Here is a 6,000-nt window from a genome sequence, read left to right as displayed (position 1 = left end):
AAATATTAACACTAATATAGCTAACACCACTCATTAGAATCCCAGGTTTGGGATTTTGAGCTGTTTGAGCTATTCAATGCCCCTCTGGAGCGCCTGTCTTACCAAATATCCTCCAAAGCTGCCATCCACTCCCCCAAAGAAAGACTCCAGCATCATGAAAGAGCAAAGTTACTGATATGGAAACAGACATCTCTAAAAATACCCCTGGAAGTGCAGGGACATGAAACACATGCCATATACATTTAGTCATAAAAATTTAAAAAAATAAAAATATTTTTATCTAGCAACTATTTATTTCCAGATATGTGACTTAGTACTGCAATCAAGTCATACCTGACTTAAAAAAATATAGACAGACTGAGCTGTCTAACCCACCAAAACAAAACAAAACAAAACAAAAAACAAAACAAAACAAAAAAAACTGTCTATGAATAATTCAACCCCAATTGCCACATATATTTCCTGGCAGGCTGGTTCCTGACTACAGCACCAGCTTTATTTCCCTGATTGGCTTAGGGCTGCAGTTCTGTGGCACAGAGAATCTCACCACTCAAAGATGTTTCACTTTTGTCTGGACTGGAATCCATAAGATGTTCTTTTGGGTTATTCAAAAGAAGATATTAAAACAGGTCTTTCCTGTGCAATGTGACCAGAGTAAAAAAAAAATCGAAGCTTCATCTCTGAAAAACTAGTTTAAAGTCAGATTTAAAAAACACCAAGGAAGATGGGGTGATTCCAGTTAAATATGGATATTCTATTACTAATTTCATTCGAGTTAAAGTACCACTGTGAATTATAGCGATGGTTTTGCGCCTGGCTTGTACTACCACCTGGTGGCACCCAGCTGCTACTAAGTCAGGCCCATTGGATTTCTCAGTATTCAGTTAGCAGTTTTCAGGACCACTGTCATCAAAAACTCAGTACTCTATAAAATGGTGGTGCAGAGACAATTTTACATAAGTTAACCAAGATCAACCACATCTTACCCAAACACACCATTAATATATAAACACATTAAGCATTAATAATTAGTACATTCACAATAAAAAAAATCTGAAAAAAAAAAACTGAAGCCCAATCACACTTTCAAAATATGAACAAAATTAAAGAAAGAGTCAGGCCTCTCTAAACATAGACATGCTTTGCTTTTAGTTAAAAAAAAAAAAAGTCGCATAAATATCAGAAAAACAAATTGGAAATTTAGGGGTCATTGTATATATTACAAGTCAGTAGTGTTACAAAAATATTTTCATAAGTTCCCTTAAGGCACTGATACTTCTTGGTATGTTTTACAATTCATGTTTCTCTTTTATAAAATATCTTTTTTTACCTTTGATTCTACTGGATTCTCACTGTTCACATGGATTAACACGAATTATTTTATTGTTAAGGATTATATTTGTTATACTTACATTTATTATAAGAATTTAGCCTATTTAATTCATGGAAGTTCTAATTATTATAGAGAAATTTTAAATTTTTGCTAAATTAAGATTATCAGCTATTTCCATACTCCTTCCATTTATTTTTAAAATCAATTTTATTTATATTATTTTGAAAAGGAATGCTTTCTCATGATCAAAAAGTCAGATAAACCTCATCATTCATTGTAACCAGTTTCTTGCCACCTTCCAGATAGAGCCATTGATTTTTAACGTTTAGTAAATCCTTTTTATAATCAAGCAAATATTTTTACTCAGCCCTTCTCTGTTAATTTGGCAAGTTTGCTTTAAGACTTGCCAAGATTTAACAAATACTCAGAATAGTTATGTGTTATATCTTCCATTCAACTGACAGATGAGTACCTATGCCATTATCATACTCTAGTTATCTTATAGACTTTAAAATATGGTGTAATATTTAATATTAAGGAAGGAGTCAGTCATCCACCATTACTATTCTTTTTTTAAACTGCTCCAGGTATTCTCAACAGTTTTTATTCCAAAAAAAGAACTTCAGAGTAATTTTGTTAGGTTCCCACAGAATTTGACCAACTTACTTTAAAAGAGGGACCTGGTGAGAATTGCTCTAAATTATAAATTATTTTGGGAAGAATTACTACCTCTACACATAGCTTATTAGCAGAAAAAGCAGGATTAGTGATAAGCTCTTCTGATGTTCTTAAGCTGGATGGTTTTTCAAGGAATAAATTGATGAAGAAACTTAAAAGGTGTTTCATGCCTGCAATATGGCAGGAGAGATATGCAGGAAAAGCCCCTAATTCAGAATAATTAAAAATGCTGGATAGTGTTGCTGTTGTTGTTGTTGTTGTTATTATTATTATTATTATTATTAAGTTTCAGGGTAGTTTGGTGATTCATCAGTTGCATATAACACCCAGTGCTCATTATATATCAAGTGCCCTCCTTAATGCCCATCATCCAGTTACCCCACCCCCCCACCCACCACCCCTCCAGCAACCCTCAGTTTGTTCCCTAGAGTTAAGAATCTCTATGGTTTGCCTCTTTCTCTGTTTTTATCTTACTTTATTTTTCCTTCCCTTTATCTATGTTCATTTATTTTGTTTCTCAAATTCCACATATAAGTGAAATCATATGGGATTTGTCTTTCCCTGACTGACTTATTTTGCTTAGCCAAACACCCTCCAGCTCTATCCATTTGTTGCAAATGACAAGATTTCATTCTTTTTGATGGATGAGTAATATTCCATTGTGTGTGTGTGTGTATATGTATATATACACACACACACACACACACACACACAATGTCAACAATTGCCAAAATATGGGAAGAGCCCAGATGCCCATTGACAGATGAATGAATAAAAAAGATGTCTAAAAGTGTTCCCCGGTTAGCAGTAATACCCAAATACCAAATACCCAGCAATAACAAACATATAATCCTTTCTAGAACAGACCCAAATGGCAGCCACAACTTTAAAAATAAATCAGAAACCTATGAGAAAACAGACAAGTGATAGTGAATTGAAACAAAGACTGCAAATTTTTGACCTACAGAATATCAAATGAGTATGTTTAATGTATTTCAAGAAATAAAACAAGGTATATTGCAAAGGAACAAAAGATATCACAAATAACCTGTATCTTTGAAAAAGAACCAAAAAGAAAATCTAGAAAAAATAATTTCTAATAATTGACACTAGAAACTCAATGTCTGGATCTGATTCAGGATGGCAATATAGTAGGCTCTTGACCTCCCATCCTCCTATGAGCACATCAAATCTACAGCTACATATAGAACAGTGCTTCTGAAAGAAATCCAGAAACTGCTTGAGTGGCTCCTACACTTTGGGTAAATGAGAAAAGACCTCAAACCAGATAGGAGAGGCTAATAAACCCCAGCCCTGGTGCAGCTACACACAACGAGGCGGGAACCTACAACTCCAAATTTCTGAGAAGTTAAATTTTATATCTGAAGTTAGATTTTATATCTGGTGTCCCAACTCTTAAAACCTCCACCTGAGAAATGGATGCCCCAAACACCTAGTTTTGAAAGCCAGTGGGGCTGGCATCCAAGAGACCAGCAAGGTTATAGGAAACTAAGAGACAGTTCTTAAAGTACTCATGAGAATTTACCACAGCAAACTCCCTAGGGACCAGCACAGACCCAGAGAATTTAAATGTGCCCAGTCTTTCTGTAAAGGGGGTCTTTTTGCATAGAACAGTAGCTTCTGATTGGCTACAGCCTTCTAATAGGCTTCTAATGGGCTGACTACAGTACTCTCCAGAGACCAGGGAGACTGGTAGGCACCACTTATATGCTCTCCTGATGCCTCACTCCAGGTTGGCGATATTTCTAGGAAAGGGGCTTATATATACATCCCAGTTTTTGTGGCTGTCATCCAAAGGATGCCCTTCTATCACCTGGCTCTGGTGGCCAGTAGGGCTTATATTTGCAGGTCCCACAAAACTAACAGAGAAGGAGTTCTTGGCCAGCTATCCCCTCAGGGCACTTGCTGATGAGGCCAGACAGAAATGCCCATATCCCAGGCTTCCCCTGAAAGAGGCATATTTGCATATTTTAAAAGCTGCTGCCTCAAGGCCAGCTGCCAATGAGCCTGAATCTAGGTGCTGACTGAGATCCTCCCCTTTGGGACACTCACAGGTCTTGATACATCTTCAATACTGTGAGCTACTAAGAACAAATAAAACTGCTTAGACAATCACAAAGATTTGAGAGACAACCAATAGTTAGGCCAGGTTGAATGATAAGGTTCAACTCCCACATGAGACTGCTAGGAGCTGTGGCTGTTTTGTCTAATGCATAGAAACTAGCACAGAGTCAGGAAAAATGAAGAAACTGAGGGATACATTCCAAATGAAAGAACAAAACATCAGAAAAAGACTTAATGAAACAAGTGATAAACCTGCCAAAGAGTTCAAATGATGGTCACAAAATGTGCACTAAAGTCCAAAGAACAATGCATGAACAAAGTGAGAATTTCATTTTATTTTTTTTTCAAAGTGAGAATTTTAATAAAGGGATAGAAAATATAAGCAAGCACCATTCAGAAATCACAGACCTAAGGAATACAAAATCTGAACTGAAAATTTCAATAGAGGGGTTCAACAGCAAGCAGACTGATTGCAGTGGAAAAAATGATCAGTTACTCAAAGACTGAGTAGTGGGATTGATCCAATCAGTGGAACAAAATACAAAAAAAAAAAAAAAAAAAAAAAAAAAAAAAGGACAAAAATAGCTTATAGGACTTCTGGGATATCATCAAGCCAACCAATATTTATATGATAGGGGGTCCAGAAGGAGAAGAGAGAAAGGGGTAGAAAACTTATTTGAAGAAATAATGGCTGAAAATTTCCCTAACCTGGGGAAGGAAAAAGACATCCAGATTCAGGAATCCCAGAGAGGTCCAATAAAATAAACCCAAGAAGATCCACACCAAGACACATAATTAAAGTGTCAAAAGTTAAAACTAAGAAGAAAATCTTAAAAGCAGCAAGAGAAAAACAATTTTACACAGAAGGGAATCTCCTTGAGACTATTAGCAGAAACTTTGCAGGCTAGAAGAGAGTGGCATAATATATTCAAAGACTTAAAGAAAAAATTGCCAACCAAAAATGCTCTATCTACCAAAGTTGTCCTTTGAGACAGAAGAAGAGATAAAGAATTATCCATACAAGCAAAAGCTTAAGAAGTTCATCACCACCATACTGGCCTCATAAGAAATGTTAAGGTGACTTCCTTAGGCTAAAATTAAAGGGCACTAATTAGCAACAGGAAAACATTTGAAAGTATAAATCTCACCAGTAAAGGTAAATATGTAGTTAAACTCAGAATAATCTAATGTAATGATGATAAGTTAATCATTTATAAATCAAGCATGAAGTTAAAAGACAAAAGTTGTTTAAAAAAAAACCTATAACTACAGTAATTTCTTAATGGCTATATATGTAAAAAGATATAAACTATGACATCAAAAAATACAAAACAAAAACAGGGGGAGGTAAAAATGTAGAGTTTTTAATGCATTTAAACTTAATTGGTATCAGCTTAAAATAGACTGTTATAACTCTAGGATGTTTTATGTAACCCTATGGTAACCACAAAGCAAAAGTCTACGGTAGATACACGAAAGATACAGAGAAAGGAATGGAAAAGTATCAAATCACAAAGGAAGAAAGCAAGAAAAGAACAAAAGAACTAAAGAACTACAAAACAGCCAGAACAAACAATGAACAAAATGGCAATAAGTCTATAACTATTAATCTTTGCTTTAAATGTAAATGGACTAAATTCTCTGATTGAGAGATAAAGAGTAGTTCAATAGATCTAAAAAAATAAGACCTGGACACCTGGCTGGCTCAGTTGGTAGAGTGTGTGACCCTTAGATCTCAGGGTTATAAATTTAAGCTCCACATTGGGTGTAGAAATTACTTAAAAATAAATTTTTAAAAAATAATAATAACAAGACCCAACTAAATGCTGCCTATAAAAGACTTACTTCAGTTTTAAGGACACACATAGACTGAAAGTAAAGGTATAGAAAAAGATACTCCCCAA

This window comes from Vulpes lagopus, chromosome 4 (genome assembly GCF_018345385.1).
Source record: "Vulpes lagopus strain Blue_001 chromosome 4, ASM1834538v1, whole genome shotgun sequence".
NCBI classification, from domain to species: Eukaryota; Metazoa; Chordata; class Mammalia; order Carnivora; family Canidae; genus Vulpes; species Vulpes lagopus.
The sequence above is the reverse complement of the archived record's forward strand: the minus strand, read 5'-3'. Positions refer to the sequence as shown.